Source organism: Tachyglossus aculeatus, chromosome 25 (assembly GCF_015852505.1).
Source record: "Tachyglossus aculeatus isolate mTacAcu1 chromosome 25, mTacAcu1.pri, whole genome shotgun sequence".
Classification (NCBI taxonomy): domain Eukaryota; kingdom Metazoa; phylum Chordata; class Mammalia; order Monotremata; family Tachyglossidae; genus Tachyglossus; species Tachyglossus aculeatus.
In genome coordinates this window covers 27,213,788-27,227,915 of record NC_052090.1, presented here as the reverse complement: position 1 = coordinate 27,227,915, position 14,128 = coordinate 27,213,788, and the positions used below count along the sequence as shown (strand labels likewise).

At 47.5% G+C, this 14,128-nt stretch overlaps 1 protein-coding gene across 1 annotated transcript in view; it reads left to right on the top strand.

Annotated features, from left to right (window-relative positions):
- PAG1 (phosphoprotein membrane anchor with glycosphingolipid microdomains 1) overlaps positions 1–14,128 on the top strand; it is an 86,843-nt gene that overhangs the window by 17,563 nt on the left and 55,152 nt on the right. Inside the window, exon 2 of the mRNA XM_038766574.1 lies at positions 7,532–7,589. The gene's annotated coding sequence lies outside the window, so the exon portion shown is untranslated. The remainder of the gene's footprint in view (positions 1–7,531; positions 7,590–14,128) is intronic.

Sequence of the window (14,128 nt, the reverse complement as noted above, 5' to 3'; positions counted from 1 at the left end):
CATGCGAGAGAGAGAGAGAGAGTTTGAGTGTGTAGTTTGGCCGGGATCTTGGGTCCCACATTGGCCTTCCCACCCTGACCCACTTGCAGCCGGGAGCCTATTTCACCATCATTCATTCATCCCCCTCCCCACAGCACCTTCCCCTCCCCACAGCACCTGTATATATGTATATATGTACGTATTTATCACTCTATTTATTTTACTTGTACATATTTATTCTATTTATTTTATTTTGTTAATATTTTTTTTTTGTTGTCTGTCTCCCCCTTCTAGACTGTGAGCCCGCTGTTGGGTAGGGACCATCTCTATATGTTGCCAACTTGTACTTCCCAAGCCCTTAGTACAGTGCTCTGCACACAGTAAACGCTCAATAAATATGATTGAATGAATGAATTCATTCATTCAATCATATTTATTGAGCGTTTACTGTGTGCAGAGCACTGTACTGTGTGCTTGGGAGAACACAATATAACAATAAAGATACATTCCCTGCCCACAACAAGCTTACACTCTAGAGAGGGAGATAGCATTAATATAAATAAATAAATTCCAGATATGTACATAAGTGCTATGGAGCTGGGAGTGGAGGTGAATAAAAGGACCAAGTCAGGGTGATGCAGAAGGGAGTGGAAGAAGAGGAAACAAAGCCTTAGTTAGGGAAGGCCTCTTGGAGGAGGTGTACCCTCAATAAGGCTTTGAAGGTGAGGCAATTAACTGCCTGTTGTATTTGAGAAGGGAGGGCATCCCAGCCTAGAGGCAGGATGTGGGTGAGAGGTTGGTGGCAAGATAGACAAGATCGAGGTACACTGAGAAGGTTGGCATTACAGGAGCAAAGTGGGCAGGTTGCGTTGTTGTAGGAGAGTAGCAAGGTGAGGTAGGAGGGGGCAAGGTGACTTCTCCGAGCACCAGGAACTGCTGGATGTGGATGTGGATGTGTATGGCCACAAGGGTGTTTGTCGCTGCCCAACAGGATCAGAGTGAGGCCAGGTTGACCTCTGCCCATCCGTTCTCAGCTGGCTCGAGAGGAACTCTGCAACTCTCTGCACCATGAGGCAGCCCAAGCTCCGCCATAGACCAGGGCAGGGTGGGGAAGGAAACCACAGGGGGCTGGGGGGGAGGAGCTGGGGTTGGGTGGGGGGGGCGCCGCTGCCGCTTCATGAGGCTTTGGCGTAGCAAGGAAGGCCTGGGGCTCCTTGTGCAATCCTTTCGTCTGCCAGCGGTTTCTCAAGCTCGTTTTCAGCAAGCCCCGTGACGGTAAGGAATTGTGGTTTTCAGCAAATTCTATGGCAGCAGCCTAGTGGGTTTGTTCTTTTGGTGGTTGGCTTGGGTCAGGGTACAGAATCAAGCCCCCTGCTGTCTAGTGATGGTTTTAGGGGGCCTCAAGATGCTGCCGGTTTTCATGTAGTGTGAGCTCCAGTTTAGCTGATAATGACTTTGTTGGCTGTTGGTGGGTTTGCTAAAGGGTGCGGGGAGGGGAGAATCAAGCTACTTTGCTAAACTAAATTCTGCCAAGTCTCCAGAAGGGTGTAGTACTCTTTAGTTTTTCACTTTTCTGGGTGTCATGTGCCCTTTGGTACCGGGGAGAGGGTAAGAGCATTGGGATACTGGTACCCAAAGTGATAAGATGCGACTACTGTGGGAACAATGTATTCTGTTGGACAGAGCACTGGGCTGGGAGTCAAGAGACCTGGGTTCTAGTCCAGGCTCCGTCACTCACCTGCCTTGTGACCTTGGACAAGTAACTTCACTTTTCCGGACCTAGGGATCTCTCTCTGAACAATGGGGATAAGATCTCTGTTCTCCCTTTTACCCTGGGTGCCCAGTGTGAGACAAGGACTTTGTTGGACCCAATTATTTCGTATCCATCTCAGCAGGTAGAGTAGTGCTTGACCCTTAGTTAGTGCTGAATAGAGTCTAAGTTTGTGTGGGCCTGAAATGCGTCTACCAACTCTCCCAAGTGCTTAGTTCTGTGGTCTGCACACAGTAAGTGCTCAATAAATTCCATTGATGAAGAATAAATACCATGTAAAAAGACCAACAAACCAGCCTAGAATCCCAGCTTTTTCTTACACTTGAAACACACAAACAAAATCAGATTCATTATACTTTATATTCTCCCTGCTGGTCAGTACTTGGAGTGTTTCTCGGCCTGTTGTGAAGCATCTCGTCCTTTGGAAGCTTACCCCAGCACAGCCGCCTCGAACATCTCTGCCTTTTCCCCGCCATATTTGCTGTCAGATATGTCGGCGTCTGCTTTCTGTCAGCAGCTGCCATGTCGGTGTCTGCCTGGGGCCTGGTGGTGCATGGGAGATCCCAGCAAGCTGCCAGCAGATGGTCTGGGCTTTTTGCTCTTTTTTTCTGCCTCAATTTTCCTGGTCTGGACCCCAGAGAGGCACATTTCCCAATCCTCTGTAAATAGGGGAATGGGTCTGGTGGAAATGGAACATCGATGTCAGCTCTGGGAGGCCTTCGGATTTTCCTCCGATTCCCTTTCCAGCGAAAGAGGGGAATCTGGTCAATTAAGAGAAGTGAGCAAGCAGGCGATAGTATTCATTGAGCACACACGGCATGCAGAGTGCTGAAGGAATAAGACTTGTTTAAGCTAAGCATTCACCGTAAAGCACATCACGAAGAAGTGTTGTAGTAAGCCAGTCAGTGAGAGAATTAGGTTTGCTTTGCATTTCAAATGCTGAAGCTTCATGGGGATGTGGGCATGATTCCTGGAGAGGAATGCTAATGGAGAGCAGAAGCTATAAATACGTCGGGCCCGGAGGCCCAGAGAATGGTTGCCAAAATAGCTGAACTCAACAGCCATCACTGTGGGCTGGGAATGTGTCTACTGGCCCTGTTGTATTGTGCTCTCCCAAGGGCTTATTACAGTGCTTTGCACCCAATAAGCACTCAATAAATACCATTTTTTATGGTAATGATGATGATGATCCTTGCATTTTCAGGCTTGGACGATTTAAACCAAATAAAGAGATTCACATTATTTGGTTCCACTGGATCACAATTGAATCCATTTACTTACAAGTAGTTGGATGAATCGTGAACTGGAAGCCAAATTTTAGCCCTAGAGAACCCCGGTTACCTTAAATGGGGTGGGTGGGATAGGTCCAGAGCCAGGGATATGAAAGGAAAGGAAGAGAGGGGAAGAAAGAGAGAGAAGGGGAAAGAGGAGACAAGGGGAAATGAGAAGAGGAGCAGTTGGGTGAGAGGAAGCACTCACCTGTTCCCCCATCACTTCTACGCAGTGGAGACAAGGCCTTGTTTGCCTGGGGTCTGCGCCACTGCTTCTATATGAGAATGGAGGCACTATGGCCCAGTGGACAGAGTATGGGGCTAAGAGGCAGGAGACCCCAGTTTTAGGTTTGGAGGCTGCATAGGCAGATTGGAGTTGCTGTCGCCTGGTCTGGTTCCAGTTGGGATCATCTTACCTGCCCCCGCCTCCTTCTGTGAGAGTAAAGGGAGATCAGATGTGTGCATGGCAGCCATGCTGGAGGAAGGACCTATGGGAATCCCAAGAATTTTTAGTGGAGAACCCCCAGGGAACTCCTCTGGGAGGGGGCAGAGCATACTGAAGTCACTGGCAACCAGATAAAGAATAGGGTGCCTAGTGATCATGGGGGCAATTTCCCAGATCGATCGATCGATTGATATTTCTTAAGTACACACTATGTGCCAGGCACTGTACAAAGCACTGGTTGGGCCCAGTCCATGTTCCACATGGGGCTCGTCGTCTTACTGCACATTTTACAGATGAAGTAACTGAGGCACAGGGAAGTGAAGTAACTTGCCCAAAGTCACACAGCAGACAAGCAGCAGACTCGAGATCAGAACCCAAGTCCTTCTGACTCCCAGGCCTGTGCCACTAGCCTCGCTGTGTGACTCTGGATAGTAATTTTATGCAGCATCGATCCAGCCCGTGCTTAGCCCAGAGCTTAGCACACATTAAGTGCTCAGTAAACACTATTAGACTACCCACGTGGTTATGGGATACCTTGTCCAGTGTGGGCCCAGAGAACAGAGACTATTCCTTTGGATCATAGCCCTGCACTAAACAATTCAAAGATCCTGTCAGCACCACAAGCAGTTAGGGTTCATCCAGTTCCCCTCTCCTTTTACTCCCAGTGGACCCCAGGATCAAAGTGAAAAGTCTCAGCCAGCCTTTTCGCTGGCTCCAAGTTTTCTTGGCTTGGGATGTCGGCCTTAAACTTTCTTTTGATGCTATTCACTAAGACAGATTATCTCTAAAAGCAAATATTTGAACAGAATTCAGTGCCAGGCCCCTGGGCCAGTCCCGTGGCCTAAGAGGCCCTGAAGGACACTGCCCCAAGTCAGCATCTCCAGGCTCCCACAAGGACTTCCCCTCCATCCTGCTGAGTGAAGGAGTGGACCCCGCGGGGTCTTCAGTCATGTGGTCCGAAGGGACCCGAACAATTACTCTGTCCTCCTTCAAAGACTTTTTGAAGGCACATCTCCTCCAAGAGGCCTTCCCTTACTAAGCCCTCCTTTCCTCTTCTCCCACTCCCTTCCGCGTCGCCCCAACTTTCCCTCTTTATTCATCGTCCCTCCCAGCCCCACAGAACTTATGTCCATATCTCTAATTTTATTTATCCCCCTCTAGACTATAACCTCGTAGGCAGGGAATGTGTCTGTTTTTTTTGTTATACTATACTCTCCCAAGCACTTAGTACAGTTCTCCACACAAAGTAAGCCCTAAATAAATATGATGACTCTCAGGACACAAGCAAGGTGGTGATCTTCCTAGTGGCATAGTAGACCTCAGGAAGGGGGATTCTTGGGCTCCGTGGGCTTCTTCCTTACTTGCACTCTGCTCCGTGTAAGCTTGCTATGGGCAGGGAACATGTCTACTGACTCTGCTATACTGTCCTCTCCCAAGCGCTAGGTACAATGCTCTGCACACAATAAACACTCAAAACATACCATGGATTGATTGATTAAGGTGGGGCGGGAAAAACTGACGTTACCTGAACCTCCGGTGGCACAGCCAACCCCCGGACCTCGGCTCCATCGGGGTCAAGGAGTTCACCTCTTCCCCTTCCAGCATTCCTGGTAGGTCAGTGGGGCCAGACTTCCCAGGCGCAGCCAAAGGGTGGTCCCAACATACAGAGTTAGTAAATGGCTATTCTGGGAAAGAGAAGCAGCAGGGCCTAGAGGAAAGAGCCTGGGTTTGGGAGTTGGAGTTGTGTTCTAATCCCAGCTCTGCCGCTGGCCTGCCGTGTCACCTTGGGCAAGTTGGTTAACTTCTCTGTGCCTCAGTTATGTCATATGTAAAATGGGGATTCAGTCCTACTCCCCCCTCATTAGATTGTGAGTCCAGTGGGCAACAGGGACTGTGTCTGGTCTGATTAACTTGTATCTACCCCACCACTTAGTACAGTGGTAGACATGTAGTAAACAGTTAGCAAGTACCATAATTGTTATCGTTATTATTATTATTATACAAACCCGGGTCGTGGCTCTGGGCTGCCTCTGTATCCACCAATGAGGCCAATTCTTCGAAGCTGCCTGAAACGGGCCCGGTTAGTGCTGTTGGTTTGCTGGGTGAAGGAAAGCCGACAGGATTGAAAAACCAGTGGGGAAGATGTGTCTGGCTTTGCAAAGACAGGGACGAGGCCTCACGCTGGGATTCAGTGGGGGATGGGTATCTAGACTCTTAAGACCTTCTGTAGAGAGAAAAGTTAAGAAAAGTCATTGACTTGGAATGCCTCGTTCCTGTGGCTAAACACAGCCAGGGTCCCATAACTGATTATTGTATCTAAGCTTCACTGCAATAAAATTCCAGCTGCGAACCAAATTTATCTTAAGCAAATTGCCAGATCTTGCACAGATTGGCACATGTTCATGCTGAGAAGCAGAGTGGCCTAGTGGAAAGAGCATGGGCTTGGAAGCCAGAGGATCTGGGTTCTAATCCCGGCTCTGCCAACTGCTTGCTGTGTGACCTTGGGCACTTAACTTCTCTATGCCTCAGTTTCTTCAAATGTAGAATGGGGATAAAATACCTGTTTTCCCTCCTACTTAGACTTATGAGCCAACTGTGGGACAGAGACTGTACTTGGCCTGGATTAACTTGTACCTACTCCAGCGCTTAGAACAGTAAATAATGAATACCATTAAAAAAAAACCCTAAGGACAAAAAGAAATAGCCTTTCTGAAGAAGAGCAAGCTTAAAAAATATAGAAGGCAGCAAAGTTGACCTCCCAGTGTTGCCTGTTTAATTTTCAAAATAATATTTTCCTTTCAGAAGGCCCTCTGCACATTCTTTCTGCTCCCAGGGAGAGCCAAATTGCTGGAACAGCCCTCTGTTTACAGAATAAATTCCTCGACCCATTTCTTACGGTCAATAGCAGACAGCCCGCTCTTAGGCTCAGAGAACGGATCAGAAACAAGCTGAATAACTGTCTGAGTAGATGTCGGGAGGAAGGTGGGAGACATTGTGAGGCAGATCGGGGGGCTCCCTGGCTTCCCCCAGTCAGCGGGAGTTTTCCATCTGAAGCAGCCTGGGAATTGGAAGGACCTTTGTTCTAATCCCAGTTCCACCACTTGTCTGCTGGGTGACCTTGGGCAAGTCACTTCACTTCTCTGGGCCTCAGTTCCCTCATCTGAGACTGTGAGCCCCATGTGGGACATGGACTGTGTCCAACCTGATTAGCGTGTATGTACCCCAGCGCTTAGTAAGGTGTCTGACACATAGTGAGCTAACAGTTGCTATTAAAAACACAAAACAAAACAAAAAAAACCCTTGCTTTTCCTTAGGAACCTAGCATACATTTTCCTGGCATACAAGGTTCTCCCTTTCCCCCTGGTCCTTCCTTTTCCTCAGCATCTCCCATGCCTGGTTATGTTTTAGCCTTTTGAGCAGGAAAATGACAAGAAAAAAACACTGCTGATTCAGAACACTGGGCCTGGCAAAATCCACACTCTTGGTTTGTCAGCTTTTCATCACAGATGCTTCGACTGTTAGGGGCTTCTGCCTTTTCTTAAAACAGATTTCTAAATGCATCTCTTTGTCTCAGTTCCTCTACAACCGGTTCGTCGCAGAATCATATATTTAGGACTAGGCTTTCCAAAAGCTGAATCTGAGTTGTTCTTGGAGGAAAAAAAAATCTTCTGAATGAAAATGGCCTTGATTTTACTGGAGCAGAGTGATGTTGCCCCAATCCCAGGGCCTAAAGGGGAACCATATGTCATGGTAATCGGTGTGTGAGGTTGAGAAATGTCAGTTTCACAAGTAATTCTGACCTGTTGGCTGTTTTCCTTCAAATGGAAATTCTGAAATGAAGAAGGGGACTAAGACACTTGGGCTGTTTTTAATGTCCGAGCCAATAAAGTGGCCAACCTGAAAAGACCCAATTCCCAAAGCCTTCCCTATGCTCTCACCTGCCCGGTGGAGCAGAAGGTCAGTAAACACACCAGGCCACCCCTTCCATCTGCTGACCTCCTGCAGAATTATCCCAGTCCTGGTGGATCTCGGGGTTAACTGCTTTTTCCTCTGTTTTCTGCCTAGGGGAAAGGACCGACAGAGGGATCCAACTGGCCAGTCCGCCTCAAAGAGTGACCTCCAGGTAATTATTTCTAGCGCGCTGTCCACATGTTCCCTCCATCCCCGGGCCTCCTTTCGGCTCCCCCTCTGTCGCTCCTGGGAGAGGATGCTGCCGTGAGCTCCAGGTTGGGCTGAGCCGGGTGCACTGTTTGTGTCCAGGACAGGGCCGTGGCCTGTGGGTCTGACTGATTGATTGGTTGGGTGGTTGGTTGGTTGAGCAAAGCTTAGGAGCTTAAACATGTCATTGGAGCTCAGTAGTTCTCCTGGAACATCCTTTGGCGGTGAAGGCAGAGCAACTTGGAATGAGCCAGCTTTATGGAAGAGGTGTGGAAGAAAGCCTTTAATCTAAGGAAAAGCTGTAGGGATTTGTCGGGACTTTCTGGGAAGCCAAAGTCCTCTTGAGAGCTTCTGAAGCCCATATTTTTTTTAAATGGTATTTGTTCAGTGCTTACCATGGGCCAGGCATTGTACTAAGCACTGGAGTAGCATAAGGTAATCATGTTGGACGCAGTCCATGTCCCACGTGGGACTCAAGCCTTAATCGCCATTTTAGGGGTGAGGGAACTGAGGCACAGAGAAGCGAGGTGCCTTGCCCAATGTCACACAGCAGACAAGTGGCAGAGCCAGAATTAGAACCCAGGTCCTCTGACTCCCAGGCCTGTGTTCTTTCCACTAGACCACACTACTTCTCACACGTCTTCCCCTTTCCAAACTGTCAATCAATCAATCGTATCTATTGAGTGATTACTACGTGCAGAGCACTGTACTAAGCACTTGGGAGAGTACAGTGCAACAGAATTGGCAGACACTTTCCCTGCCCATAAAGAGCTTACAGTCTAGAGGAGGAGACAAATATTAAAGTAAATAAAGAAGTAATTTATAATATATAATTCAAAGATATGTTCATAAGTGCTGTGGGGCTGGTGGGGGGGGGGGCAGGGAGGGGGGGCGAATATCAAATGCCCAAAGGTCAAAGTGCATAGATACTGCAGAAGGGAGAGCAAGCCAGGGAAAATGGGAAAGACCCTTTGGAGAAGATGTGATCTTAATGATGCATTGAAGGTGAGGGGTGAGAGAGGGGAGAGAGAGGTGGTCTGGTGTATATAGAGGGGGAGGGAGTTCCTGGCCAAGGAGAGGAGAGCATGTGGGAAAGGGATCGGCGTCGAGATAGAAGAGATCAAGGCACAGTGAGTAAGCCGGAGCTAGAGGAGTGGAGTGTGCAGGCTGGGCTGTAGTAGGAGATCAGTGAGATGAAGTGGAATGGGGAGAGCCAATTGAGTGCTTTAAAGCCAATGGTAAGGAGCTTCTTCATCATCATCATCAATCGTATTTATTGAGCGCTTACTATGTGCAGAACACTGTACTAAGCGCTTGGGAAGTACAAATTGGCAACATATAGAGACAGTCCCTACCCAACAGTGGGCTCACAGTCTAAAAGGGGGAGACAGAGAACAAAACCAAACATACTAACAAAATAAAATAAATAGGATAGATATGTACAAGTAAAATAAATAAATAAATAAATAGAGTAATAAATATGTACAACCATATATACATATATACAGGTGCTGTGGGGAAGGGAAGGAGGTAAGATGGGGGGGGTGGAGAGGGGGATGAGGGGGAGAGGAAGGAAGGGGCTCAGTCTGGGAAGGCCTCCTGGAGGAGGAGCTTCTGTTTGATGCGAAGGTGGATCACCAGCCAGGTGACATTTTCCCTTTCACCCCTGATGGGGGCGCTCAGAGCAACACTACTGGTGAGAGAACCCTCTTTCTGGACCTGCTTTGGAGAAAAGGATCATAATTCTGGAACTGAAGAAATGACTTAGCTTGCCTTTCCCTGAAAGACCAAGAAGGTTTTCGTGGATGAATTTCTTGGTTTCAGCTGGGAATGGGATTGTGCTAAACCAATGGACCCATAAATCATTCAAAGTTGATTTTACTTTGGCGAAAAGATTAAGGTTGGCCCATGTCCCCACTAATATAGGCTCAGTGGGACATAGAGAAGCCAGTCCTGTCCTCAAAGAGTTTCAGTTTTGATGGAGCTGAGCCATGCTAGCAGAGCTGGCCTTGGGGACAAGGATCGTGGCTTCCCCCTCTACTGGATTCTCCCAAGTGCATAATGAACAGTGTTCAGCACAGCAGGCACTGAGTAATAACAATAATAATAATCATCATGAGGATGTTGGTATTTATTAAGCGCTGACTGTGTGCTGAGCAGGGTGGCAAGCGTTCGGGACTATTCGAAATAACTAGATCGGTCCCCGAGTCCCTGTCCCACACAGAAGGGATGGAGAAAGGGCATTTATTTTATCCCCATTTTTTAGATGAGGAAACTGAGGTACCGAGTGTCAATCGTATTTATTGAGCACTTACTATGTGTAGGGCACCATACTAAGCCCTTGGAGAGTACAAAATAACAGACACATTCCCTGCCCACAACGAGCTTAAAGTCTAGAGAGAACAGTTCAATGACTTTCAAAAGGTCACACAGCAAGCCAGAGGAGGGGCCAGGACTAGAACCTGAGTCTCCTGACTCCTAGCCCCTTGCTCTGTTCACTAAACTACACTGTTTCTCCATAAATACTACTATGGACTGAGTTCTGTTTCCCTCGGCATATTTTATTGATTCTGCTGTTTAGGGGAGGGGTTTTACAGGCTGTAGAGCAAAGTGGGTGAACTCTACCCTTTGATATTCAGCCCTCCCTAAGCCCCACAACACATATACATACCCTTCTGTAATTTATGTTAATGTCTGCTTCCCCCACTAGCCTGTATGCTCCTTGTCAAAACCTACTCTATGGTATTATACTCTCCCAAACACTTAGTACAGTGCTCTGCACACAGTAAGTGCTCAATAAATGCCATTGATCAGTTGACTGACGGATTGATTGAATGTCAAGTCAACGCTAACCCAAACCCACAATTGGGCTGACTTTGACTCCTTTACGGTGTGTTCAGACCCAAATACGGAGCTCCCTGGTGGTCTGGGCCTTCTCTGGTTTCACCATTTGTCTCTTAACTCAGTCTCACTCCTCCCAGTGTCGGCATCATGAGCAGAACTGAGTCCAAAAGCCCCTTCCCACTACCAACCTGGAAACGAGCTAGAATCCAAGGAAAATGCCAACTAGTGAAAAGGAACCTTGGAATGAAGCTTGAAGCTTCTGGGAGAGGCCATGGAACCTTCCTCCCTCTCCCTGCACCATCTAGGTTTGCAAACCTCAATGATCAAGACCTAGGTGGTCTTTTTCCACTAAAAGTAACTATGAAAGTGCTCCCCTTATTTGAGAGGAAAGATAGGAAAATATGATATTTGGTAAGTGCTTTTTATGTATCAAGCACTGTTTTAACCACTGGGGTAGATACAAGTTAATCAGGTAGAACACAGTCCCTGTCCCACACGGGGCTCATAGTCAAGTAGTGAACAATCGTTCACATTCTTTTCACTGAAAGGATCTTAAGGCCCTAGGAAATCTTCCCAGATGTAACCTTTCCTTTGAGACACTGGACTCTTTCCTCTTGGGGCTCAGCACGCTATTTCAGGGGTGTTTTGAGGCTCCTGTTTTGAGCTTGAGTTTTGGGGACAAGGATTCTATCTGACCTGATTATCTTGTATCCACCACAGTACTTAGTACAACGCTTGTAACATACTAAGTGCTTAACAAATACAAGGATTATTATTATTACTATTCCCAGAAGAATGCATGGAACTGGTGCACAGAAGGGCAACCCAGATGATCAAGGGATGGAGTGGCTTCTATGTAAAGAGAGGCTAACAAGTTCCAAATCTTCATTCCGGGAAGCCTCTTTCAAATAATTCCACCTAGCTTTCTTTGGGAAGCAGAGAATTCTGTTTTGCCCTTAAGACCACATTTCATTTTGGAGTTGAGTAATCATTCAACCAGAGTCTTACACATGCTGGATTGTATTGATTTTTGCTTTCAGATCAATGGTTCCCCAGAGGGTCATGTTATTTATTCATTAAGCCAAGCTGATATCTAAAAGGAGCTACCAGTGCAAACCTGTGGTTTTGTCTGATATTTCGAGAAGAGTAGGGGTAATGGTATTTATGAAGAGATTTCTGTGGACCAAGCACAGTACTAAACACTTTAAACAAATACACAGGTGAAAATTGGACATGGTCCCTGGCCCTCAGGGGTATCCTGACCTGAGACTATAAGGGAGGGGAGAGGGGATGGGAGACAGACTTATGAGGAAGGATGAAACAATAAAAAGAGAGCAACAGATGAAAGACAAGCGCAGCGATCTCGACAAGGGGAGGGCTGGGTCACTGGAGTGGGGGAACAGAGTTTCAAGCTCCTCATGGCTCAGAGTTCAACCATCACAGTCGTGGCAGCTGCCCCAACCCAGTCTTTCACCCTCTGGAAGACTGGAACCTGAGAAGGCCACAGCTCCTCAACCCACTAGAGAAAGAGGAGCCAGTGGGACCCGTGGGGTATGTGTGTGTGTGAGAGAGAGAGATGGGGTTGGGGGGGGGCAGGGGAAGAGGGAACTGTCTCCCTCATGACAGGGCCCCACAGTTCGGGATAAGAGGGTTGGCTGAGGGTCCTGCGCTCACAAGAACTTTGTGAAGAAGCCAGGAGTCATTGCTCCATCCCAAGCAGTAGCTTTACCCCACTTCCATAAGAACAAATGATGTCGTGGCTGGTGGCTCTCAGAGGGGCCTGCTTCAGTCAGCAGCACTGACTGAAAAAGCTTCTGGGTCCTTTTTCCTGGACTCCCAGAACTGGGAATGTGATCCAGAGCAGCCCTTCGGGTTCCATGGTGACATCACTGATGGCGAAAAGCTGACCGCCTGAGAACCCAGGGCTGAGTCGTCTTGGGCACAGCTTTCCAGTCAGCTGAGTGTCCCTTCCCTACCTCTCCTGAGGGGTCAGTCCAGATCTTTCCTCTCCGCCGGCCAGGGGGCAGCCATCCGTCGAACCAGTTAATGAACTGTGTCCACCAAAGTCTGCTGATGTGAAGGATGTTGCTAAGCGACCGAAATGGGGTAAACTTCTCCATCCTGAATTTACGGCTTTCATCTGTCTCTAAAACCCTTAGAGGTTGGGGGACTCTTGCACGATCGTTTTTTTTCCTTGACAGTAATGGAGCTGCGTAGCTCCTGGGCTCGTCTGGTTCAAACCAGTTCCGTTCATCTGTTGCTCCTGCTCTGCTAATGCATCTCCAGACCCAATTATCCATTCCCAGAATCACGGTGATAAGGAGGCCAACACTGGCCTTGAGAGTATCTGGTACAAACAGACATAAGTCGTTTTATGGGATGTAAAGGGTAATGAATTAACTTAAAGGATGTGAGTGTAACTTCTGCTCCTGATTTGAAAAGATGAATAATGAATGACCTTTGAGGAGAAGGAAGGTTCTATTTAGTCATTTCAGGCAATGGAGTGAAATCCCATGTATCGTTAAAAAAAAGAAAGATAAGACACTAAGATGCTAGGGTAAAGGCTTAATTCTACCTATACAGTTCTATTTCCAAGATAAGGTTTATTCTTACCTTCTTCTGTAGTTATTCCCACCCAAGACTTGAAAATAAAACTTCAAATGAATACTGTTCTGAACTTCAAAACTAAGTGGGCAAATACCAGTCAGCCCAGGAATGTCCTCTGTTGGGAGATATATTGTGGGGAGCAAAAGAGAGGGGAGAGTGAAGGTGACTATCCAGTATGTGAACTTGATTGCAAGCTGGTCCAGAAGTGGGATGGGATACGCACTTTCATTCAGCCCATTCAATCTGTCACCAAATCCTGTTGGTTCTACCTTCGCAACATCGCTATAATCCTGTCCATCCAAACTGCTACCATGCTGATCCAATCACTCATCCTACCCACCTTGATTACTGCATCTGTCTCCTTGCTGACCACCCTTCCTCCTGTCTCTCCTCACTCCGGTCCGTACTTCACTCTGCTGCCCAGATCATTTTTCTATAAAAGTTCAGTCCATGTCTCCCCACTCCTCAAGAACCTCCAGGGGTTGCCCATCCACTTCCACATTCAAGGAACTCCTTCCCACCGGCTTAAAGCCCTCAATCAGCTCTTCCCCTCCTACTTTACCTCACTGATCTCCTACTTCACTCCTGTAGCACCAGCTTGCTCACTGAACCCATCTTATCTATCTCACCACCAGCTCCTTTCCCATGTCCTGCCTCTACCCTAGAACTCCCTCCCACTCCACATATGCCAGACCACAACTCACCCCACCTTCAAAGCCTTATTAACATTGAAGCATTTCCTCTTGCCTTCAAGACATCTCTACTTCGATGTCCTCCCAACACCTCAAGCTTAACGGAACTTCAAAAACAGAATTTCTAAAACAGAACTTCTTATCTTCCCACCCAAACCCTAAACACCCCCTGCACTTCCCCATCACTGTAAATGGCACCTCCACCCTTCCTGCCTCACAAGCCCAAAACCTTGGCGTTATCCTTGTCTTCTCTCTCTCATTCAACCCATCAGTAAAATCCTGTCAGTTATACCTTCACAACATTGTTAAAATCCACCCTTTCCTCTCCATCCAAATTGGTACCACATTAATCCAAGCACTT